This window comes from Natrix helvetica, assembly GCF_964273705.1.
Source record: "Natrix helvetica genome assembly, chromosome: 4".
NCBI classification, from domain to species: Eukaryota; Metazoa; Chordata; class Lepidosauria; order Squamata; family Natricidae; genus Natrix; species Natrix helvetica.
Window position 1 is genome coordinate 127,074,406 of NC_138550.1, and position 27,058 is coordinate 127,101,463.

The 27,058-nt window shown below is 41.0% G+C and overlaps 1 protein-coding gene across 2 annotated transcripts in view; it reads left to right on the forward strand.

The window, feature by feature from the left end:
- SNTG1 (syntrophin gamma 1) overlaps positions 1–27,058 on the forward strand; it is a 220,754-nt gene that overhangs the window by 59,900 nt on the left and 133,796 nt on the right. Inside the window, exon 1 of one of the 2 annotated variants that reach the window (XM_081953429.1) lies at positions 2,535–2,670. The exons of the other annotated variant lie outside the window; for it this stretch is intronic. The gene's annotated coding sequence lies outside the window, so the exon portion shown is untranslated. Of the gene's footprint in view, positions 1–2,534; positions 2,671–27,058 lie in introns of those variants that run through there. 2 annotated transcript variants of the gene reach the window in all.

Here is a 27,058-nt window from a genome sequence, read left to right on the forward strand (position 1 = left end):
AATTTTTTTTTTCAAAAATGTAAACGTACAGTACATTTAAGCAGAATATGTTCAACTATTGTCTAAAGCAGGGGTGTCCAAACTTGGGAACTTTAAGACTTGTGGACTTCAACTCCCAGAATTCCCCAGCCAGTTGAAGTCCACAAGTCTTAAAGTTCCCAAGTTTGGACATCCCTGCTCTAGAGAAACTGTTTTTTAATTGCATACACCAAACCTACGGTACTTTTCTAAGAAATGAAATTATGCATAATATAGTTTGTAAAGTACTACAATATCCAGCATTATTGTACCTATTTCAATTTTTCTTAGTTTTCTTAGTTTCCCAGAAAACAATGGGAGGAGAAGGAATTGGAATTTCCAATTTTTATTTATAGATGTCAGCCAACTTAAGGCAGGCAGTGAATATACCTCTTCCTATTTTCACCACCACCACCACCTTGTGAAGTGGATTGAACTGAGAGAGAGTATCTCTTTCATGCCTAAAGAGGGACTAGAACAGGGGTGTCCAAACTTGGGAACTTTAAGGCTTGTGGACTTCAACTGGCTGGGGAATTCTGGGAGTTGAAGTCCACAAGTCTTAAAGTTCCCAAGTTTGGACACCCCTGGACTAGAACTCAACATCTCCTGGATTTCTACCCTAGATCCACTTGACCAAACTGTTATGCTGTTATTAGTATCATCTATAATTTAATTTAAATTATGTAATCTTATATCACTTATTTTTAAATGCAAATTTATTAAGGTTTATTTTGAAGTAATCCTTGCTGAAAGCAGTAGCATATACCATATTTTTCGGAGTATAAGACGCACTGGACTATAAGACACACCAAGGTTTCGAAGAGGCAAATTAAAAAAAAAGTTTTTGCACTCTGCAGACCTCCCAAAGGCCCGTTCTTCAAAGTTGGTGTAGACAGCAGCCATGCGTGGGTTAACTCAGCCAGAACCAATAAGACTGAGTCTACTAAATGATGTCATCATCTCTGAGGAGTGTCCTCCCGCTTTTTTAGACTCAGTTCGATCAAGACTGGCTGTGCTAACTGCTCTCTCCTCAACTTACTACTCTAAATTCCTTTTTAAAAACTATTCTAATTGGCCTTTTTTCAAAGAGAATTAATTCGGAAGGATTCCTGTCTCCAAATTACAAAAAAAAAAAAAAAAAAAAAGACAGGTATCGTCGAGGATGGCTCCTCAGGGAGTGAAGGCTTTCAAACAGCTCTTCAGGGCTCTGATAGAAGGTGCCGCCACGAGAGTTCTTTCCGAGTCTTGCAGCCTCCTTGCTATCCACAGCTGCTACAGTATTTAGAGGCTCCTTCCTCTTGGCGCTGCCTGGCATCGGCCGTTGGAGGCCCCGCTATTGGGCAGACACTTTGAGGACTCATGGCTGCCTCAGCGACCTAGTTTCCTGCACTGCTGCTGCGAGGGTGGATTTCATCAACACCTCACTGCCGATTGCCGCTGTGGACCGCCACTGCCACATGCTGCTGCAGCCGCAAGCACCGCCGCTGCCTCAGAGAACACCGCTGAAGCCTCCGCTGCCTCCGCAGTCTCTCCAAGGGCCAATTATCGCCTGCCTGACACCGTGGCCTCCTCAGCCTCGTGGCGCCTGGCCCATAGGCTCTGCAGCCTCAGTGGCCATTTTGTTTAGGCACGAATCCTCCCAGAGGCCATTTTGATTTCTCCTTTCAGTCAACAAGGTTGTAAGTACTGCTATGGCATCTTCTCCGGCCCAAGATCCACAGGTTCCGCCACCTGTCCAGGTCCAGAATGCTTCAACCGGAGCCCCCACTTCCGCTGTGCACAGGCGCCGGCCAGACCCAATGGCTCATCCTTCCAATGAGCCCTCTGCTAAGATTTCCCAGCCTACTTGCAGGGCTACAAATACCGCCCCTTCAGACGGAGGGGATACTGCCACGCAAGCTCCTCCTAGGAAGGCCAGGAGTAAAACCAAGCACATAGAGCCCCATCCTTTCCAGGTCCAAAAGCCTGTGGATCCCAGCCCTCCTCCTGACTTATCATCAGATTCAGAGGACGATTTATCCCCTGCAGCTTCTATTATCCAGCTGCAGGAGGTCAGGGCCACAGGCGACCAGGTCTGCAGTGGGGAGGAGTCGGAGGGTGACAGAAGTCTTACTCCAGATAGAGAACTCTTGTCCCAGGAGGATGCCTCCCCTCCATTCAGGCCTCTACCTTAAGCACCTGACATGGCTGCTATCATATCCAATGCAATGGAGAGAGGCATAGCTGCGGGTCTTAAACACGGGTCTTCTAACCATTCTACCTCACGCAGGTTCTCTTCTTCTTCGAGTTCCAGATGCAGGAATGGTGACCTTTCGGCTTCTTCCCTGCATTATCTCCCTGGTACCTCCAGCCAACCTTCTGTTTTTGGGGAGGAGGAATGCCCTGCCCAGGATTTGGATCTTTCTGAGGACAAGGGTCTCCCTCCAGATCCACCCACATTTATTGGTCTGTTTAAACCTGCTATCTTCCGGTCTCTCCTCTTTAAGGCGAAGAAGATTGCTGGCATCCCTCCACCCAAGACTTCTCAGGGCACGGACGCGGAAAAGACAGACACCACTGATCCCCTCTTCATTCAGCCCAAGGTGGAAAAGGAGGCGATTCCCTCGCCCAGACTCCTCATAGATGTGGTCCAGAACCAGTGGGTGTCTCCAGGTACAGGCCCTCTTCCCTCTACCTTGGACAAGCACTTGTACAATGTTGGTCCTGACCTTACCAAGGCTCTTGAGGTACTCTCCATTGGTTACCTGTTTTGACCTTGTCCTCTCCTAATGCGGCCTCAGCTGCTCCTGAGGAGGCTTTTCACCCGGAGGACAAAAGGCTTGAACAGACTCTTGTTAAGGCACACCAGGCCGCAGCTTGGGCTGTTCGTGCCGCAACTTAATCCTCCTTCTTTAGCCGCTCTGCCCTCCTATGGCTTAGACAGCTTCAAGAGAGAATTCCCCCCAGGGATTCCAGGGCTCGCAGAGACATTAACAAACTTAAGGTGGCCCTGGAATACACTACTGATGCATCTTTAGATGCTGCCCATTTTGCTTTGAAATCCATTGCTTCCTCTGTCTCATCTCGCTGTCTTCTCTGGCTCAGGCAATGGCAGACGGAAGCCCGTGCAAAGTGGAGGCTTGCCTCGTCAGCCTATTCTTCTGCCCTCCTCTTTGGTCCCCCACTAGAGCCCCTCTTAGTGGAATCCAAAGATAAATGGAAAGTCCTCCAGGCTGCCACTAAAAAGCAGGAGGGATGTGGACGCTATTTCTACCATAGGCAGCCCTTTCGGGGGCAGGACAGGCTTTCTCCAACTCCTGTCCACAAAGTCAGGCCTCTCCCAGACAGCGTCCCTCCTTCTCCAACCAATCTAACAGAAATAACCATAGGTTTGCCCCCAGGAAATCCTTCAGGGACTCTTTCAATAAGTCCTTCAAGAGGCAGAAGTGACTGCCTATCGGGGGATGTCTTACGGCCTTTGCGGATTGTTGGAATGACATCACCAATGACACATGGGTCAGGTCCACCATCAGATTTGGCCTAACCTTGGACTTGCGCTTCAGCCCTCGAAACCACTTTGTCACGTGACCGATCTCCAGGGATCCTCACAAGAGGCTCCTGGTGGAACAGGCCATTCATCATCTGCTTTGCATTCGGGCCATTCAACCTGTGCCTCCAGGCCAGGTGAGTCGGGGTTTTTACTCGTCTATTTATCGTGCCAATCGTGCCAAAGTCTTTGAGGGGCTGGACAGCAATCCTCGATCTCAAATTTCTCAACCGGTTCATAAGATACCGGAGATTTAAAATGCACTCTCTCCTATCCATCCTAGAGAGTGTGCGCAAAAATGTTCTCCTCACTTTGGTGAACCTCACAGAGGCCTATCTCCACATCCTCATTCACAAACGTCACAGACGTTTCCTGAGGTTCGTCTACGCAGGCAGTCACTTCCAATATCGGGCCCTCCCCTTCGGGCTGTCATCAGCACCAAGGGTTTTTACCAAACTGCTTGCTGTGGTAGTGGCCCACCTTTGAGCCAGACCCATTCGGATATTGTGCTACCTGGACGACATCCTCTTGCTGTCCAGGTCGCACAGTCAGGCTCTCCAGGATCTTCAGACCACCTTGCGGATGCTTCAGGAACAGAGTTTCTTGATAAATCATGAGAAGAGCCACTTAGTTCCCACTCACCGGCTACTTCACTTAGGAGCTCTCATAGATTCCTCTCAGGGGAGGGTCTTTCTGTCTTAGGAGCATCAGGTCAGCCTCAGGGACTTAGCCCACAAAGTGTGCAGAAAACAACTGGTTCCACTTCTCCAACTGTCCCAGCTGCTGGGGAAAATGGTCTCATGCTTCTCCATTGTCCCCTGGGCACGGCTTCACAGCCGCTGCCTCCAGTGGTTTCTATTGCCGTACCAGAAGACCAACAGCAGTTGTTCCCTAGTGAAGGTCAGGCTGACTCCAGACGTGATCCAATCTCTGGACTGGAGGGTCTCCCCAGCCATCTCTCAAGGGGCCCTATTCAGGGAACCGCCATGGCTCATAGTCACTACAGACGCGAGTCTGACAGGATGGGGGGCTCACCTGGAGGATCAGGTGGCTCAGGGCTGTGGTCCAACTTCGACCTTGCTCACAGCATGAATTGGCTGGAGTTGAGGGCAATTCATCTGGCCCTCCTTCATTTCTAGTCATCAGTAAGCAATTCCTATGTACTGATTCGAATGGACAACATGACGGCCAAGGCGCATGTCAACCGCCAAGGGGGGACGAAGGCCGTGCCGTTCATGGAATCTGCCTTTCACCCAGATTTTCAGCCTCTTTTTTGAGGGAAAGGGGTGCGTCTTATGCTCTGAAAAATATGGGTATGTCTAGATTCAGGCATCCAGAATTATACCTTGATGTAGCATAACTATAAGTATATATGAATACTCATTATCAGTGAATTATGAATACCATTTTAGATATTCTAGAATTATTCAGCTAAGAATCTTCTTGATAAGCCCATCAGACTTTGAGAAGGAGAAGCAGTCTATGCTTCACACAAATTATGGCATGGCTCCAGGACCAAGATGAAGATCTAAGTGGTTGAGGAACCTTTAGCCTTTCTAAGTTGCTGTATCTCAATGCAGTTGAAGGCTGGTTTTGGCAGATATACTGCAGTCGCGATCAAGGACTCAGGATCAAGAAATGTTAATTTTCTTGACTAAGGTACAGATGAGATTTAGTACCCTGTCTTGCCATCTTAATGTTGCTGGAGTTTTTCCTGCTTCAGACATGCATCAAGATTTCAGTGTGGAAAGAGTAGAAGCTTGGCATGAAGAATCTCAAAGGGCTTTCATGAGTGACCTGTCTCTTCAGCATGCAGCCATGGAAGATATTTTCAGAGGTAATAAAAAAAAACGAGTGATGCTTGTTTGAAGGTTACCCTATTGAATGAGTTAGAAATAGGATTTTTAGTGAAAAGGGGACATATAAATTCAAACTAGTCAGAAATCAGAAAAGAGAGGGCCAAACTAGGAAGCCATGCCCAATTAAAGAGGCAAACCCAACAGATAGAAGAAGCAGAGCCAGATTGGGGCTATGCTTTTCTGTTGAATAAATTACAAGTTATCTGGGGCTTAGCAATTAGCAAAGAGTAGGAGAAGTGTGAAGAAAATGTGTTGTTAGCAATGTTACAACAGAGATCTGTTGCCATTGAAAACTGATTAGTTAAGGTGAGATTGCATGTGTTTATTCATTTCTTATGATTACAGTATTTTAGAACTATCACAAATTGATGATCCCATACGTGTGAGTGAACACAATTCTCATATTCTGCTAGAATAAATGTTAATTTGATCTGTAGTACACATTAAGCAATAATATGATTATTCTTTGCATAATATATGAATTAGAACATAAACCAAGATTATGGGTTTTAATCACAACATTTTTTTACACACACTTCTTTGATTGAGGTTCCTTGTAACTCTGAATTCATATTTAAGGTTAATTTATGATTCAGCACTATTAGTCTTCCTGTACTATATGTGTAAATGGAAGGCAGGACAGTTTTCTTTTTTCAAACTCCAAGCTTTTTTTTTTTATTATTATGTTCATTCCAAGAAATTATGTAAAGTGCCTTAGGACTCTGTTGGTTTCATTACCAACAGGATAATTCTTTCTCTCTCTACACGTTTCACTACTTTTTAAAAGTCATTGCTGATCATATGAGAATTATATTTTTGAAAAATGGGGTAGCATAAATACTAAGAGTCAATGATTAGGTCATCATGTTTGTTTATTTTAGTACAAATAAACATGCTTGTTTATTTTAGTGAAAAACAGCTACAGAAATGACATATAGAATCAGAAAGGAGTAAGATCTAGTTCCATAAGCAACTTCTTGTATTGCTTGATCTGGTATCAAAGGCTAAGTCTCTTATTTATATTTAATACTAAGCATGATGCATTGTTACATTTATGCACATCTATTTAAATCAAGAACAATCAAGGAAATAAGCGTACAAAACAGTATTAGACAACAGACAGTTCTAGTAAAGAGAAAGCATTTATTCATATTTTAAAGTTTTTCTTAGCATTTCATCTATTTGCTTCTAGTTATTTTTGCTGTTCTTTTTTTCCTGTGATCTTTCCCAGCATTGTGGAGTTTTAAGATAATTCTTAAGGTCTCCATATAATGTGCCCAAAATATGATAGTTTGATCCTAGTCATTGTGTCTCTAGTATTAATTCTGCCATATCACCATAATTTGCCGTATTACCATTTTTTTCTTGGTTATCCCTGATACAGTGGTGGGTTCCCAATTTTTTTACTACCGGTTCATGCACGCTCACATGCTCGACGCTTCTGCGCATAAGCAGAAGCATCCGGACAGGTGGGAAGAGCCTCCCGCCTGCCACTACTAGTTTGCCCAATCCTGGCCGTACCGCGAGCAACTCTCCTCTGCCCTGATAACTGAAAAAACTCTTATGGTCCTGCTTCTTCACAGTTCAATTTTCACTTGTTATTTCCACAAAGAAAATTTGGATGATTCTGATCTTTGCAGGTATATATAATTTTGAATATCTTTTCCAAGGCTTTCATTTGTATCTTATCGAATAGCAGTCTGCGATATGTTTCTTGGCTGCTGGTCTCTTTATGCTAATACTCAATCATAAAAAAAAACAGAAATTATCCACCCCTTTAATAATGTCAGTGTCAGTTTTAAGGCTGAATGTCTTTAGATTCGTTTTCTTTACGTTTAACTGTAGCCCTATTTTTTTTACTATGCTGTTGGATTTTCAGCGTGCAGATCATTTGCGTCTTTAGCTGTCAGAGTAGTGTCATCAACATAGCTCAGGTTATTGATATTTATTCCTCCAGTTTGATATTTATTTCCCCGTTTTTATAACCATGCTGATATTCTTCAAATTCAGAGGCTAGCGATCTCCAGAATTACGAGGCTGGAATGGATGGCTTACCATTAAAAAGCAGAAAAGCAATAAAAGGAAAATTGGAAACATCTGCACTTCTCTGATCCTTCTCTGTGATGGGCCCAACCCTCTGGAATGACCTCCCCCCAGACATTCGAACTACCACCGACCTCCGTTCCTTCCGGCAAAAGTTAAAGACTCACCTATTTCAATCAGCTGGCCTGGCACTTTCTTAGTTTTACCTCCCGGGGATTTATTCATTTTAATTGGGTTTGGGGTTTTAATAAGCTTTTCATGTACTATATTTATTATTCTATATACAGTCTTGCAACCTCCTCCACCTACGTATTTAATTATTTAACTGTTTTATGTATGTATTTTATAACGCATTTTAGTGACTGTACACCGCCCCGAGTCCCTTTCGGGAGAAGGGGCGGTCTATAAATACGAATAATAAAATAAATAAATAAATAAACTTGTAGACAGCAGAATCGAAACCAGGGCAGATATATGGTCCATCAAATAACCTGTGCCTCTATGCCACAAAGGGCTTTATAAAGGAAGTCCTTGACTTACGACCATTGGTTCGGTGACTTTTCAAAGTTACGGTGGTGCTAAATGAACTTCAGGGGCTTATAACCAGTGTCTGAAGTTACAGCCATTGGAACAACCCCTTGGTCACGTGTTGAAAATTTGGACCCATCTGTACTACAACTGCAGTGCTTCAATTCCTCGCACCCTCTATCTTCCCCCCATCTCTGCCCTTTTGGTTGTCCTGCATTCCCCCATGTATTTTTGCTGTCACCTCCTACTGGTTACATTTGCTACATCACATTTGCTATCTCCTTCCTCCTGCTGATTGCACAGAACCCAGGCACTGGACAAGGTGATAGCCATGAGATATATGCGATAGGTCAGGGAGAACAAGTGGCAGTTCCTTGGGTAAAGTGGAGGCTGTGTGTGAGGCTTGTTTGCGGGCTGGCAGAAGTAGAGGAAGAGGAGGGACATGGGATCCAGGAACTTCAACACGTACTCTGTAGCTTGTTTTGCAAGTACTCCTAGAAAATAGGCCTGCACGGTTTACAGAGTCAGCATATTTGCCCCCAACTATCTGGGTCCTCATTGGTAATATGAGGATGGAAATCGAAGGATGGAATGCTGAGTCAATCTTGAGCCGTTGAGATTCAAACTGCAGAATTATCTTGCAATACTGCATACTAACCACTGCACCACCACTGCACCACCATCAGCCAATGGGGGAGAGGCACATGGATAAAGTGCTTCAGTTGTGTGTTGCAAAGAGGAAAACAGCTTATTAGCCAAATGTGAAATGCTATAAATCAGCACCACATCCGCTTTTAGGTCTTGCAGCTTTCCTTGCTCTCTCTAGTGAAAGCTCAGTCTTTTCTTTGCAAATACCGACTAGAAGAACGAAGGAATCCTGAAGTCAATTGGTTGGGTTGGGTGCCGCTTGTCTTTCCCCCGTGCTGCCTGCTGTGTTCCCCCCTCCCCCCTGCTACTAAAAAGGATCCTGCCCGATCGCTTGAATCCACAGGGAGAGAGCTGCCAGCACGAGTGAAAGAAGCCTCTTTTCTTGCCGCTTGTCTTTCCCCCGTGCTGCCTGCTGTGTTTCCCCCTCCCCCCTGCTACTAAAAAGGATCCTGCCCGATCGCTGAGAGAGCTACCAGCACGGGGGAGACAAGCGGCAAGGAAAGAGGCTTCTTTCCCCCGTGCTGCCTGCTGTTTTCCCCCCTCCCCCCTGCTAGTAAGGAAAGAAGAAAAGAGGCTTCTTTCATTCAACGTGGCTGCTGTTGCCCTTTTCTCCATTTCAGTGCTAGGGCATCGAGGTTGCCCCACCCACCATCGCCCAGGTCCTCGCTTCTCCCAAACATTTCTTTGCCTACCTGATTTCCAGCTCCATCGTGTTTCTTGCCATCGTGTGCAAAGAAACAAAGTTTGTGGGACTAAAAAAAACTTCAATCAATTACAACTTGGGGAGGGGGAAGAGATCTCACAAAGTTGGAATTGATTGATTGAAAGGAGTTTTTTTTAGTCCCACAAACTTTGTTTTCCTGTCCAAAACGGCAAGAAACACGATGGAAAAATGCTACGGAGGGGAAATTAAATAGGCAAAGAAATGCTTGGGAGAAGCGAGGACCTGGGCGATGGGGGGTAGGGCAGGCTTCATGGAGTGGTGCTGAAATGGAGAAAAGGGCAACAGAGGAGCCACCTTGAGGGGGAAAAAGCTGCTTTTCCTTATTTCCTTGCTACTTGTCTTTCCCTCATGCAGATTGGTCTCTTCCTCATTTCCCTTTGGATTGCAGGGACCAGGCAGGATCCTCTGTGCTAGCACGGGGGAGGGGGGGGGGAACAGAGCAGCCACCTTGAGGGGAAAAAGCTGCTTTTTCTTCTTTTCTTGCTGCTTTTCTTTTCCCTGTGCCAGCAGCTCCCTTCCTCATTTGTCTATTGACTGTAGTGCCCAGGATCCTCTTTAATAGAAGGGGAGAATTTAGCAACTGGACTCACACCTGCCATTGTAAAAAGGGCCCAATCTTTACACAGGAGAATGATAAGGGAAGGTTTTTTGACACAGGAGCACACTTGAGCATCCCCCCACCCCCACCCCAATCTCTGCCCGTTAGTGGCAGAGCAACTTCTCCCCTCACTGGGTGTTAGCCAAGGGGAAGCAGCCAGAGCAGGGAGTGGCGAGGAAGCCTTGTGCAAAAATGCACGGTCCACACAGGTGAGCGGGGACATTACGTTATGTGGGTCGGCACTCAAGTTCATGTGATAGCGCGCACGTATGTGCTTTTGGCACCCGAGGCGAAAAAGGTTCGCCATCACTGTTCTATGGCCTGGCATGACAACACATTGCCTTTCGATTGCCAATGAAGTACACATTGTCTTCTTTTTGGCCTTATTTGTTTTTCTCAGTTATACGGTGTTCATCAGCAATAATGTGCATTATCCCTTAGCTTTTTCTAAACTAACTTGTATATCTTGCACTTCCCTTTCCATCCAGGACTTTGGCTTTCAGGGAATGAATTTAACAACAGAAATACTATATGAAAATTTCTAAATTTAAATTTCTGCGGTGCAGCTTTAAAATCTGAATTTTTAAAGCCTTAGTTGCTGAAACGTATTAAGGGTTTCCATTTTGGGGTAATTGCTGACACATAAAGCAACATTAATAATGCACAGCTAGAAGTCCATTCTTTATAGCAAGGTTTAAATCAGCCATTTATAGTGTGAGTTAGACTCTATGTTCCCTAATTGGGAAGAAATCATGGTTTGCATTTTGCTGGAAGCAAGATTTGATAATGCTATAATCCCTTTTTACGAGGTTGAGTGCTTAGAGAAAGGATGAGTTAAAATATTACCAGCGAATAAGTGAAAGATAGGAGAAGAGGAAGCTTCAGTTAATCGCACAGAGAGGGACTTCTCCAGGTGCCGTCTACCAGACAGTGCCATGGGGCGGCGCCTAGGAGCAGAGCCTTCTCTGTGGCGGGCCCAGCCCTGTGGAATGACCTCCCCCCGGATATTAGGACTACTACTGACCTCCGCTCCTTCCGTGTCAAGCTCAAGACCCACCTTTTCCAAATAGCTGGCCTGGCTCGACCATAACTTAGTAACGCTCCTGATGGGTTTTTTAATTTGGTAATTTTATTAGGGGATTTTAAATTGTATTTTTAACTGTCTTTCACTTAAGTCCATCCTCCTCCATGCACATATGTATATGTCTCTGTTTTTTGTATATATGTTTGTCTTATGTGTATTTTTTATCTGTTTGATTGTACGCCGCCCCGAGTCCTTCGGGAGAGGGTTGCGGCTAATCAAATAAAATTATTATTATTATTATTATTATTATTAATCTGACCTTCATTGTATATCCAGGTAGGGATGGAAAGTTATTGTGACTTCAGTAACATGAAGTTGTATGCTGTATTTCAAAATATATTTCCAGTATATGAGCTGCTGCAGTTCCAGAACTTTTTTCAAGAGCAGCTACGTGTAACAGGGCATGGGAATAATCTAATGTGATGTGAGAAAAACATACGTAATAAAACCTGGTATCCTTTTGATAGAGAAAGATCCGACTAGTATATAGAACTAAACCATGTGATAGTATCAGAAGTAGGTTACCAATTTCTTTACTACCTGTTTAGATGTGCTCCGGCATGCAGAAGTGTCCGGGTGGGTGGGGGGAGCCTCCTGCCACCACTACTACAGGTATAGCCCATCAGGGCCAAACCGGCAGCAACCCACCTCTGAATAGTATCAGTGGTTTTCAAGTAGAATTCTCAGGCTACAGATTTCATCTCTCAATGGCAGGAATTCAGATTATGTTTTATTCCTGATCCTAGGATAGTTTTGGCCATTAACTACTAGGGTTTCTTGTCTGGATTTAAGTTTGTTTACAGTATTTGCCTTGATAAAATTTAGATTTCCTAAACCAGCCTTGATCTGGAAGCTGTTCAGACGTCTGCAAGGGAGTTAACAAAAAAAGAAGAGATACATTCCCCCTTTCAGTTCCTATCATAAATCTTGCATTGAGAGTTACCAGGTTTTCTCAGTCCAAAAACTGGACTAAAATCCAGCATGGAAAGATGCAATAAAATTTCCAAAACACTCAATTTGGATGCTGTGACTCCTGTAAGACTTAAAAAGAGTCAACGGGCAGCTGATTTTTCAGCAGTGATAATTATATAGTTCTTTTTCCCCATCATGTTGCATTATTTTATTCATTATACATAATATAGGTAAAGAAAGCAGGAGTAAGGCATCATACTTTATTAATAAAAATGCAAATATTTTAGCATAAATTCAGTTTCTAAAGGTAATTTTTAATTAATAGTCTGATGTTTCATGCATGACCTTTTTAACAAAATACAACTAGCTTTTGACAAGTGCTAAACTCATGGTAAATAAAAATCAGTAAAAATTAATCTAATCTAAGATGAGATGTTTTTGAAAATTGCCTTTTCCCTGATTCCCCGTCTCCATTGCTTATAAAGTGATGTCTAACCTTTTTGGGCTCCCATGCCAAAAGCGGGGAGAATGTAGGGGATTGTGTGTGGGCATGCCACACCCATAATTCTATGCGCGCAACCCAGCATGCATGTGCGTGCAACCCCCTCGTGGCCATGCGTGTGCAACCAACGCCCCTCACTTTTGGCATGGTTTTTTTTACCCTCCCCAGGCTCCAGAGGCTTTCTAGGAGCCTGGGGAGTGCAAAAACATCCCTCCGCCCCTCAAAGACCCTCTGGAGGTTTCAGGAGCTTCCCTGATGCGTCCAGAGGGCTAAAAACAGCCCCATGGGGAACCCGGAGGTTTGGGAATGGTGACTTCTTGTTTGCCCATAGGGCCATTTTTTGATCTGTGGAGCCTTCAGGCAAGCCTCCTGAAGGCTCTGGAGGGCAAAAAACGGCCTCAAAGAAGGCCGAAATCAGCTCGTGCGCTGGAGTTATCAGGGCAATGCCATAGGTTCGCCATCATAATAACTAGCTTCTAAAGCAGTGATTCTCAATCTTCCCAATGCCGTGATCCTTTAATACAGTTCCACATGTTGTGGTGACCCCCAACCATAAAATTGGTGTTTCGGTTCCTAAGACCATCGAAAATATGTGATTGCCGATGGTCTTAGGCGACCCCTGTGAAAGGGTCATTTGAGCCCCAAAGGGATCCCGACCCACAGGTTGAGAACAAATGTTCTAAAGAGACCTCATTTCCTCTGCTGTAACATCTTCCCCCTTCTCCCAAAGTGGAAAATCCCTTCCCATTCTTTTTTTTTAAAGTGCATATTAACCATAAATGTCTTTTAATATCACAGGTTTGAAATAGCATCCCCTTTTCTCTTTTTTGTAACTTCTGGTTTCTTCTAATCTATAGAGAAAATCATGACAATTTGCAGAGAAGAAAGTAATTACCAAACTGATTACACTAGTAATGACTATCTGGATTCAAATTGAATTGAACAAAGAGAGATACAAGCGATTGTGCCAATAGATTTCTTTGGAAAGAGGATGTACATAAACCAATTTCAGTAATAATCCTTGTCTTTATTGTTTCTGTTATTAATTTACTGCTAAATTCCCACTTGGATGTATTCTGCTGAACAGTGTCAGATTACTTGACAGAAACCTAAAACCAAAACAATAACAACCATGATTCTAATGATAACAACAAGTTTAATTTCTTACATGTTTTCAATATGGATTAGAGTTGGAAATCTAATTTTTATTGATATAGTAGAAATTACTTGCTATTTTGTTTGCTGTTCACTAATCGTGTTATATCAGATTTGTAAAGGTAACGAACAGAACAGAGGTGGTATTCAGCAGGTTCTGACCAGTACTGGAGAACCGGTAGCCGAAATTTTTAGTTCGGAGAACCGGTAAACACCACCTCTGACAGACCCCCTCCTCTATCTATTCTCTGCCTCCCGAGTCCCAGTTGATCGGGAGGAAATGGGGATTCTGCAGTAACCTTCCCCTGGAGGGGGAAGGGAGTGGAGATTTTACAGTATCCTTTCCCTGCCATGGCCACCAAGCCATGCAATGCCCACCAAGCCACGTCCACAGAATTGGTATTAAAAAATGTTGAACCCCACCACTGCAACAGAACCATGTGCTTGATAACGTTAACAGCCTGCAGTTTGTACTGCAGTACTTTTTATATATTTTGTGCTTGTTGAAAAAATAAATCCAATTTTTAGTTTTAAAATATTTTGTGATACAAAAGAAATGCAGGAATATCCATAAAGCTTCATTGTTGCTAGAGTCTATTTGTTGGAGTCCTCATATCATTCACCACATTGTTTCTTTCATGGTGCAGCATATAAAGGTCCCCCGGCATCCTGCTTTCTATCACTATTCAGCTACAGTTATATTGTGTGTGTGTGTGTGTATGTGTGTGTGTGTGTGTGTGTGTGTGTGTGTGTGTGTGTGTGTATATATATATATATATATATATATATATATATATATATATATATATATATATATATATATATATATATATATATATATATATATATATATATATATATATATATATATATATATATATATATATATATATATATATATTTCAGGGATTAAAACTGAAGCAACCAAAGACAACGTCCTATGGGACTGTGCAGGCTAATTATCCACAATATTGTCCCCAGTGGCTCTGGAAAGTTCTTTACTTTAGAAATATAGTTATTACACTAATACTATACTGTACAGGTAGTCCTCGACTTACGATCACAATTGAACCCAAAATTTCTGTTGTTAAGTGAAACATTTGTTAAGTAAATTTTACGACCTTTCTTGCCTCAGTGAATCACTGCAGCTGTTACCTTAGTAACATGGCTGTTAAGTGAATCTGGCTTCCTCCTTCACTTTGCTTGTTAAAAGGTCGCCAAAGGTGATCACATGACCTTGGGACATAGCAACAGTCACAAATATGAACCAGTTGCCAAACATCTGAATTTTGATTGTATTAAGTTCTTAATTGTAATTTAAGATGCATGAGGCGATCCAGTAAAGTACTAGTTTTTTTATTTCAGACTCAACTAAGTAAAACCATAACAAGAACAGTGAACTCTGGTTTGACAGCTATTTATATAGCAGCTGTCAAACCGGCAACCAATCAGAAGAATGTTAGCTCCCTCTGGTGACGCCTACAGGAATTGACCAATCCAGACATTCGGTGGGTGTTGATTGACACCTTATGTTTGCTAGCCTTAGACACAACAGATCACATGATCTTGGGGATGTTGGAAAGGCCGTACTGTGAAAAAGAGCCATGTCACTTTTTTGAGTGCCATTGTAACTTGAATGATCACTAAACAAGCTGTTGTAAGAGGACTACCCATACTACTACTACTATTACTACTACTACTACTATTACTATTACTACTACTACTACTACTACTACTATTACTGTTAATATTTATAATATTTATCACTTGCCTGTCATATGTCTCTCTTATTTTGCCTGCCTTTTGCCAGTTAGATGTTCTGACATTTGCTGATGTTTCATCAACACCAAGGTCTTTTTCTCCCTTAGCCGATCTGAGAGATGTTTGTCATTGCTCTGATATGAATATAGGGATTGACTAAGAGTGTACTGAGAGCAGATAAATTGGAAATTACCCACAGCAATTTTCTAGTATTATGTACATTACATTGCCCATTATTTTGAATGAGTTTCCATGAATCTCCCTTTCTCTGCAGTTTGTTTACCCATTGATCAGCCTGACTCAGAAATTGGACTCTAGAATTTATACAGCCTTAGTAAGATGAAGAGCATTTGACTGTTGAGGAGTGTAAAGGCTAATTAAAATTTAAGGGTAACAAAGTTGTTAAATCTGATCAATATAACTCAGTTGAACATGTAAAACAACAATAACAACACAGTTACTGTTGTGTTCATTTCTTCCTAAGTTGCCTCAAATAGCTGCTATTCCAAATAACACTAAAAAGTGATAGGAAGAATATTTAAATGGTCCCATCTCACATTTTCTACAAGAGACTGAGAGATCAGATCAGGGGCCAAGGTCATACCCCAGTAATATTAATAAAGGGAGGGTATCAAAAAATAAAAATGGAGATATAGCTGCACAATTGTGGGCTTCATTTTGATGTTTGGATCTCCAGATGGCCCTTCTGTTCTCTATTTTGTCTGTTCCCTACCTTTATCATATCCATAAGATAAAACTAAAACTGCGCAAAGAGAAAAATGTTTCTGCAGGAAAATCCAGTTTGAAATTACAATATTTATGGTACCGAAACTACGTAGGCTTAAACACATTTAACTAGTTTTGATTCCAAACTACTGAATTGTGTTGTGAAATCCATTATTATCTGGGCAGTTTGGATACATAGGGTAGCATTGGAGTTCAAAGCAGGATTTTATATGCCTTGCTGGTTTCTGAAAGCTTGATATCTGTAGAAAGTTTGGGAGCCCTTTTATGCTTCTATCTTGATGTAGTGCACTCATGAAATGAAAAATAAAATGTCAAATTTCAGAAGTAGAAGTAATTCAGCGATTAGTTAGAAAGAATCTGTTCTGATTGACAGTGATTTTAATCAACATGAATTGTCACGGAGATTCTGCTAGGCTAATGGCAGGGTACATCAATGGATTATGTGATATAATGTGATACAAGTAATAAAACTATATGCTGATGTTTTAAGGAAAGAGGATGAAAGCTTAAGTTAATAATGTTAATAATAATAATAAAAAACTTCATTTAGTACCTGCTAAATTACCTGCCTTCTCAGAAGGGAAGGGGAGGAGAGGAGAAGAGAGCAGAGGCCTAAGCATTGTTCTTGATCCATACCATCCACTGTGCTCTGTATCTGACCCATGCAGTATCTCTTGCACATAGCTAGATACCCTTCCTGATTTTTGCTACCTACTCACACACTCTTCTGACATGCACAGCATCTCTAGTGCACACTTCCAGACCCTTCCCAACCCACTTGGTACCTCTAGCACACTCCCATGCACCACTCCCGATTGCTGTCATTCATCTCCCCACCTGGCAGCAACCACTTACCTGCCTGCTGACCTTGAAGTTGCAAATTTATGCTGGATTACCCACCAATTTTCTCCTTGCAAGCATCCCACAAGTGAAGTAAATGGGAAAGTCTTCATGAATTTAAGGGAGAGAGGGAGATAGGAAGGAACAGTGAGGAAGGAAAGGGAAGGAAAGGAAAAGGAGGAAGGAAAGGGAAAGGAAAGATTAGAAGAGATGAGAAAGGAAGGGAGGGAGGGAAGGAAGGAAGGAAGGAAGGAAGGAAGGAAGGAAGGAAGTGTAGGAAGAAATGTCCTTCTGGGTTCGGCTCCAAGTGGGGAAAAAGACACTGGAGACATGGAGGCTGCTTGGAAAGATGGTTTTAATGGTGGATAGGACTGCATGGCTTGAGTCCTGAACAGAAAAGGTGATCACATGCTTCAATGTTGGTGGAGAAGAAGAGAAGGGAAGAGAAGAGCCTTGCATGGATTTTTATAATCTGTTCTGCCCCACCTATCTGTTTCCTGTTCCTGTGTAAGAAATGTATTCTGATTGGTTGCCAGACTCCCATGGGCCCGTGCCCAAGGGCAACTCTCTAGGCTGAGTTTGAATCCAGGTTTGATTGAGTTCAGATGCCATGTGGTCAGTTATATTATCCTGCCTTAATCCCATCACTCTGGAGCTGAAGAGGAGAACTCTTTATTATGTAAAGTGGACTAGCTTGGCCCTCTTAATGGCCCATTGACAAAGTGGGGATGGGCAGGAAGCTGCAGGAATTTACTTTGTGTTTAAAATGTGTTTCTCCCTTTTTCACATCCAGGAAAATATAATATTCTGCCTTTTCAATATTTCCTAGGATATTTCATTTTTCTGGGAGAGGGCTAGGTGATAACTTCCTACAGAAGGAAGGAAGGAAGGAAGGAAGGAAGGAAGGAAGGAAGGAAGGAAGGAAGGAAGGAAGGACATTTTTCAATGTTCCTTGCAGCTTCCCAGAAGGAAACTCAATGGAGAAGTTCGCAGAAATCTGGAAGTCACACATGTTCCCACTGCTTTTTTGCCCACCCATGGTCATTCTTTTTCTGCTTTACTCATGAGCAGCATCTGCCTGGATTATATATGATGATCTCACAATCTCTCTTTTATGCAGAGAGCTTTGGTGATCCAAAAAGAAGCCATTTGGCTGCTGATTCTGCCACAATGCCATTTCCGTTCTCTCAGAGACTTGTATCTAACCATGTTCACACTGCAAGTCCTCCAGTGTATAACACTAAATTTGGAAATAAAGTACTGGGTTGGCTGGAAGGAGAAATAGTTGAAACATTTATTTCACTTTTGTATTTGTAATACAAAAAAAAAGTAACATATTTACAAAATATTGTTTTCCTGATATTTCTTTTCTAAAAATGTGAAAAGTTGTTGAATATTAGTGGTTCTTCCAATATATTCTCTATTGTTTCATTCTCTATTTTTTTTTTCATATGAGGTTCTTCATGTAGTAACTGAATCTATCAGAACAATGTAACCTTAGGAAATAAAACAGAGTAATTACAAACCTCCAAACAGAAACATCAGCTTCTCTGCCTATTGTAGCGGAATAAGTTTAAGCTTGTTCACCCTCATCTTACCCAAATTGGCTGCCAGACACAACATCTCTTGGGGAAAGAAATGGAAATGAAAGTTAGAACTGTCAACAGCATATCTGCAGTTCCCTTCACAGTGTCATATGGGTATCAAATGGAAATTGTTTTTTTAAAAAAATTTCTGATTTTTGATGTTTGTCCTACATCAATTTTAATTGCTGACCTTACAATTTCATTGGATAGAAATAGTTCAAGTCCTCAATTTGATTCTGGGTAGCTCACAGTAGTTAATAATGCACAATAAAGAAAATACAGATACTATAGAGCAAGCATATAAAGCTATGCTAAAAACCATGATTTAAACCCTATTGATGCAATTTGAAGAATTTTAGATAATACTCCCTGCCCTGCCCGGCCCTCCACAGAAGTCTGCTGTCATTTACATAATTTCAGAAGATCAGAGGTGACTTTCTAATTTTAAATTTAAATTATATTTGATTGGAGAATTACTCCTCCTTTCAGATACTGTAAATGGAGGATCTCTTTTCTTTGTATTTATTTTATTTAATATGCAGTCCACATTTATTTCTCCGCCGTTATGTATGCTAAATAAGGCTAATAACATATTTCTTCCAAATAAAAAAAAATATGTTTGAAGTAAAAGATGATAGTGCAGAAATCTGCCTGTCTGCATACACTAGATAATATAACATCTTCTGATTTTAAATTCAAGAATTAGAATGTTGAAAGCAGTAAAATAATTTCTCTCTCTTCTGCTACCATGTGTATTAATAACAATATGTATAGATTTAATGGGTATACATATGAAGCAGGATGTACACTTGAGAATTCATTGTGTACCACACCATCTTAAAATTTAGGTTTTCAAGACATTTGGTTTGAGATTTTTAGCTTAGAATTTGAAAATTATATAAGAATGATATTGGATCTAAGATTAATATCCTTATAATTCAGTAGGGCTTCACCAAAAAAAAGAGGAAAGACAATACCACTTTCCTATAAAGCAATATTTTCAGTGAAAAATAAATCCCATTCAGAATCATGATGTGATTTTACAAATGATAACCAAAAAATGGCATATAATTTGCTTTATGCTAGCCTCTTCTCATTGGATGTGTTGCTTTATGCTAGCCTCTTCTCATTGCTACCTCTTCTCCATGTATCTGTTGCTTTATGCTAGCCTCTTCTCAATTAGTCAGAACATGCTGCTGAGCATATACTCGGCAGATTTCAAATAACTTGGCAAATTTAGTTTTTTAAAAATTGATTATTCATGTTTTATAATGGGAGTGTGTAGTTTAACCATATGGACATTTGTGCTATATATATAACATGTATTCTATTTGAAGGATTTTCATAAAGAGAAACAATAACAAGTTGGAAATAAACATCTCAGTGCTTGTAATTATTCCTTCTATACGATTGATTGACAGAAAAAAGTGTTTATTTTGATGGAGTTAAATTGGTGTTTTCCATTTAAGTAAAAGTTCAATCTTAGCTATCTATAAATTGATTTCACAGCTAGAGAATATGGGAGATAATTTTCATAGGACAGTTAAAAATAAATCCAAGTAGTTATTATTCAAAGCAAAAAATCTCTTGCACAAATGTTCAATTAGTTCATTTCCATTCAGGCTTTTTTTTTTTTTTACTCTATACAGATGTCCATATGGCTCGAATGAAAATAGATAAATAGGACTGAGAAACATTTGTATGTGCTGGACAAGCCACTACAATTCTCTTAAGAGTTTCATGTGAATACTGAAAAACTCAGGGAGAGATTGAAGCTTTGTGAGTTCCAATTTATGTGTATCTGTAATTGGTCTAATGCGGGGGTGTCAAACTCAAGGCCCGTGCGCTGGATATGGTCCATGGGGTGCTTAGATCTGGCCCATAGGGCGCCCATGGAAATAGAAAGGATCAGCCCACGGTGCATCTGCCAGTGAAAATGGAGCTCAGGAGGGCTCCCCCCAGTCCCGCCCAGGCCACCACACATATCCCTGACACGAGTGATGTCAAGCTGGCCATGTCCATTCTGGCCCTAAAATTGAGTTTGATACCCCTGGTCTAATGTGTTTCCAATCCCACCACTTGCGTAGAAAGATGTCAAGAGCTACTGGCAGACCCACACCATTTTCCATTTCTTTCAGAGAGAACGTACACATGGACATGCCCACCGCCAACCAAATCCCTACAGGAAAGAACAAATCCAATTAAAAATTATCACTGGACACTGAAATTGTTTGATTACAGGTAGGGTGTCCAGGTTTCACTTTCATATTGCTCTCCATATAGGAATTCTACTAATCCTGGCTCCAACATGAAGAAACAGACAGGTTTTTAACAGGTTTTCTGGAGGCCAAAACAAAGTTTGGGCCAACTTTATGTTGGAGAGAAGAGCCTAGTTCAGTGATGGAACCTTTTTTGGCTCATGTGCCATAAGGGGGGGAGCGCAGGGGGGTCGTGCATGGGCATGCCGCACCAATAATGCAACGCGCAACCCCCCAGTGTGCATGCGTGCATGAGAGGTGCTCCCCCCATTTTTTGCATGCTTTTTTCGCCGTCCCCAGGTTCCAGAGGCTATATAGGACCTGGGGATGGCGAAAACAGCCTCCCACAAGCCTCCAGAGGCTTCAGGGACCTTCAGGAGACTTCTCTGAAACCTCTGGAGGGCTTAAACCAGCTTTACGAGCAAACCGGAAGTTCCAGTTTGCTCGTAGGGTCATTTTTAGTCCTTTGGAGGCTTCAGGGAAGCCTCCTAAAGGTCCATGAAGCCTCCGGAGGGCTTAAACCAACCCACTGAGCAAACCGGAAGTCCATTCTCAAACTTCCGGTTTGCCCATTGGGCCGGTTTTTTGCACTCTGGAGCTTCAGGGAAGCTCCTGAAGCCTCCAGATGGCCTCGGGGGTGGGGGGAGGCTCTTTTCGCCCTCCCAGGCACCTATAAAGCCTCTGGAGCCTGGGGAGGGCAAAAATGGCTTTAAAAAAGGCTGAACTCAGCTGGCCAACACATGCACGCTGGCCAGCTGACAGGGCAACGCCTTGTGTGCCCTGACAAATTGTGTGCCATAGGTTCGCCATCCTGGGCCTAGTTAAATAGTTGTCTGTTTAAGAACAATTGTTTCCAGACCTTATATTCTGGTCACACAAGTGCAGGCCAGCACATGTTAACCAAAGATATTCCGTTAACCTCATATGATAATAGAAGTTTAATAATTTTCTGGATCTATAACCTGTGCAGCAAAAATACATGGTAGTTTGCTGAATTTAGGTTTGCCTGTGTTATTAAAAGACAGAATAGGAGTGGACTATATAAAGCAGGGGTGTCAAACTCATGTCATCATGGCAGTGTTGTGTGACATATCAGGACTTTTTCCCCTTTGCTAAACCAGGTGGGGGTGGAACCAGCATGTGACACATCCGGCCCATGGGCCATGAGTTTGACACCCCTGGTATAGAGAGTTATGTCAATGAAATATAACTATGCCTCTTAAGTTTTCCATTATAACACTTTTTTTAAAGAAAAAAGTTATAGAATAGTATATTCTTTATTGGCCAAGTGTGATTGGACACAAAAAGAATTTGTTAGATAAGAAATGTATAGTAATGTTTTATTTCACATTACGTTTATCTATAATACATGTGTTATTTATTTTCATTCAAACTGATTTTCTTTTCCTGCCTACCAAAGAAGAAAACAGTCCAACACTATAACTTATACATACATACACGCACACACAAAGCAGTCCAGTACAAACATAAGAACCCAAAAAACTTTTATCAAAAAAGAAAAGAAAAATAACATATTTAAAACCTGTCATTAAATGCTTATTCTGTAAACATTTTTAGAGCCCACTCCAAAAGAGAACTTGAAAATGTTCCCAATAATAGAATTCAGTTGTAATATAGCTTTTTATATATGCATGAATGTCTAAATTACAGATCCGAAAACAGTGTTTCTAAAAATAATTAGCCAAGCAGAGTCATTTTCAATATTCTGACCTAAAGCCCAATAAAGCTTTAAATATTAAACTGGATTCATAAATTAACAAACATCTTCTGCAGATAATGTGATCTGTATATTATGATTAAATCAATAGTTATTGTGAGCCACCTTAAAAAATCAAGTCCATAAAATATTAAGCTTATTATACAAAATACATTTGGTTACCTTGAGACAGTTTTCTCAGAAAGCTGAATATACTATCCCTGGGATATTGTAAATGTCAAGCTTAGTGAACTATATGATGCTAAACTAATAAGCACCACAAGGGTTTTTGTTGAATAAATTGTCATACTGTATTTAGAATCTAAAGCACATTAAATTTAAATACCATACTTCAATGTTTTCATTAGTTAGATGTCACTGAGTCAAATTCAATTCCTGTTGACTGCATGATCAAATGTTTGCTACCTTGACCTGTTTCTAAAGAGGAATAACAACTTTTCCAAGAACCTTCCTATAATCTTTTAGATGCTGTCAACCACCTTATCCATTGCCTTCTTCTTGTACTTCTTTGAACTTGTCAAGTATAGATGCTTTCTCTAGTCTGACATCTATTCCACTGTATATTCAAAGTATATAACTTTCTGTTTGCCTGTCATCAAACAGACCGTCTTTGTTCACTCTTTACAAGATACAGTGTCCAAATGGAATTATTTCTCACTAAGCATTGTATTCTAAATAAATTGTCAAATAGATGGACACTGACAACTAGAATAATAAATCTCTGCCTAACATGTTATTCAAAGTAGTTGTTGAATCAGCACCATGAGCCCAAAGTCTATTCTACTGTGATGTAAACAGGAAAGTTTACTTAAGCATCTACACACTTCAAAAATTGTTTTAGAAAACATGTATTATAAGCATTTTGTGTCCCATATTTCAAACAGGAAATCCCAGCAGTCTGGATTATAAAAAACAGTCACAATCTCTGCTAAATTAAATAGATTTGCGGCTTTGATTTGTCTCATTGCCTCTTCTGATCAAAAGATTATTTTAAAAGGTGATCAAGCACCTACAACTTCTTCTCCAAAATCCACACTCAATGACCGAAGATTTGGGATTCCCGTCATAGCAAATAATATTTTTCTGTAAACTAACAAGAGTCGCAATATTCAAGTTGAACGGTCATTTAAATTCTTTAAACATAATATTTTATGTGAGATTAATTTGACAGTATCTTCAATTGAACCTGAGAGTAAGCTGGCAGCCAACGAAGCTCATGGAGCATAGGTGTAACATTAACTGTTTTAGAAGTGCACATAACTGTTTATCCCACTGCATTCTGTAGCAGCCGAAGCTTCTGCATACTGCTCAAAGGCAGGGAGCATGTGGAAAGCATTGCAGTAGTTCAATGCAGTTGAACAAAACATCATGAGAGCTTTGTCAAGGTTTATAGATTGGGGAAAAAAGGAGATTGAGATAGAAATAGATACATTCTATTGAATAAATTCAAAATTTGTGAGAATAGGATATGTTCTAATGGATGTTCTAGAAAGCAGCAAAGTTTTAAACATTTCATGAAAAAAGAGGGACAAATAGTGAAAGAATCTGCTAGAAATGAAAATTAATTAGACTATTCAAACACAACTAACTGTATGAAATTCATAGCACAAAAACCTACAGTACAGTAGGTTTGTGTGTACAGTAAATAGGACTGGGAGGATTACTGAAAGAAGTTCAAGGCATTCTAAAAATATCCTGTAAATGGAGCGAGAGAAATACTGGCATCAGTTGTATGGCTAAACACAGAATATCTTCCTTAAAGGCTTTTTGGCCAGTCAGTGTTAATAGAGTGACAAAATCCGATGGAGCTGTGAGCAAAAATTATTCAAAGACCAAAACAGCTGCATGTAATATCACAACCATTACAAGAATGCTATACAATGAGATTATACTTTGGTTATCTTTAGTTGTAAAATAAATAAAAAAACCCTCAAGTTTTTATGAAAAATTGGTTGCTATATATAGCAATATAATACAATAGTAGCGTTGGAAGGGACCTTGGAGGTCTTCTAGTCCAACCCCCTGCCTAGGCAGGAAACTCTATACCGTTTCAGATAAATAGCTATCCAACATCTTCTTAAAGACTTTGAGTGTTGGGGCATTCACAACTTCTGGAGGCAATCTGTTCCACTGATTAATTGTTCTAACTGTCAGGAAGTTTCTCCTCAGTTCTAAGTTGCTTCTCTCCTTTATTAGTTTCCCCCCATTGCTTCTTGTTCTACCCTCAGGTGCCTTGGAGAATAGTTTGACTCCCTCTTCTTTGTGGCAACCCCTGAGATATTGGAACAATGCTATCATGTCTCCCCTAGTCCTTCTTTCTCTTAAGCTAAACATATCCAGTTCCTGCAACCGTTCTTCATATGTTTTAGTCTCCAGTCCCCTAATCATCTTTGTTGCTCTTCTCTGCACTCTTTCTAGAGTCTCCACATCTTTTTTACATCGTGGTGACCAAAACTGAATACATATTTCAAGTGTGGCCTTATCAAGGCATTATAAAGTGGTATTAACACTTCACGTGATCTTGATTCTATCCCTCTGTTGATGCAGCCTAGAACTGTGTTGGCTTTTTTGGCAGCTGCTGCACACTGCTGGCTCATATTTAAATGGTTGTCCACTAGGACTCCAAGATCCCTTTCACAGTTACTACTACTGAGCAAGGTATCATCTATACTGTACCTGTGCATTCCGTTTTTGTTGCCTAAATGTAGAACCTTACTCTTTTCACCATTGAATTTCATTTTATTAGATAGTGCCCAATGTTCCAGTTTGTCAAGATCCTTCTATATCTTAAGCTTATCTTCTGGAGTGTTGGCTATTCCTGCCAGCTTGGTGTCATCTGCAAATTTGATGAGTTCCTCATTTATTCCCTCATCCAAATCATTGATGAAGATGTTGAAGAGTACTGGGCCTAAAACAGAACCTTGGGGTACTCCGCTGCATACACTGCATATGTTATACTTCAAAGTATATTCTTTTAAAACATAATAAATAGCACTTAGACTTATATACTGCTTCACAGTGCTTTACAGCCCTCTCTAAGTGGTTTACAGAATCAGCATATTTGCCCCCAACAATCTGGCTCCTCATTTTACCGACCTCGGAAGAATGGTGATATTCGAACTGCCAAACTGCTGGCAGCTGATAGTCAGCAGAAGTAGCCTGCAGTACTGCATTCTAACCACTGCGCCACCACCGCTCAATCATAATATCCTAAAAGATAGAATTATGGAGGCTTAGTTACACACGTTAGAAACCACCAAGTAGGCGGGGGAAATGCTCTATCTGTGACAGATTTCAGTTGCACAAAACTTTTTTTTCTCATGGCAACTTGTCTTGCCATAGGTTTGCCTCCAATTAACTATGTTAACAGTGTGGTACCTGAACAGACTCTTGCTGCCTGTGTTTTATGGAACGTCTATGAATGGATTATGGCTGTATAACTACAACAGCAGGGTGGATGAATTCTCATTTTTTCTGAGCCATTTAGCAGAAAATATCTGTTCTCATCCTCTTAATACTTTTTTAAAAATCTGTTTTCCTGAATGATATAAGTTTTACCTTTATCATTCTTGTAAAATCCAGTCTGTGTTTAATGAAACAATTTCATCTGTCAGCTATTTCTCTCAAAATCCAGGGCCTTCATGCATTAAAGCAGAAAATCCCAGACACATTGAAAGGGTACTAAGGCCAGGATCAAGATGGTCAAGTGGAAAGACTGCCAGAAACATTTGTACAAGTTTAAGAAATTCAGCAATGCTTGGCTTTCTTGCACTTTTTCTAATAAATGCAACCGGGCAATTCTGGTAAAGCATTGTAGAAAACAGTTCAAGTAAGGGTCATTGGAATTCATAACTCTTAGTGGTTTGAAATAAGAATAATTTTTTAAATCAGGCTAAAGGCTTTGAACGAAATTAAGGCATTAGCAAATCAAATGAATTCGAGTTATTTATTTATTGTAAAGATACACTGTATTTTTTTTGTTGTACATTCTTGTGGTATAGAATAGATTAAGGTAAAAGAGACTGACCAAAATCAGCCAAGGAACTCTATGATTGAGTTGGGCCTTGTGCTTTGCACTGGTTCTCACATGTTTCATTAAGCCATGCATTTTTAAACCCATGGTTTATTGAGAAATGAATACTTTGCTGGCAGTGGTGGCTGAGTTGAGAAGTTTTGAGTCAGAACTTGATTCAGAAATCACAATGTCTGTTTTGCTTAATGCATAAACCAAAATCATAAACTTGGGGGAGGCCATTTTTACCCTCCTGGAGGCTCAAGGGAAGCCTATGGAGCCTAGGGAGGGCGAAAAACGGGCCTCCTGGAAGTTCCAGAAGTCCAGAAGTGGACCTGTTTCTGTCTTCCGGAGAGCCTCTGGAGTATGTGGAAGGCCATTTGTGCCCTTCTGGAGACTGAAGGAAAGCCTCCAGAGCCTGGGGAGGGTGAAAAACAGGTGTCCTAGAAGTTCCAGAAGTCTGGAACTGTTTCCAGCATCCGGAGGGCCTCTGCAGCCTGGGATGCCATTTTCACCCTC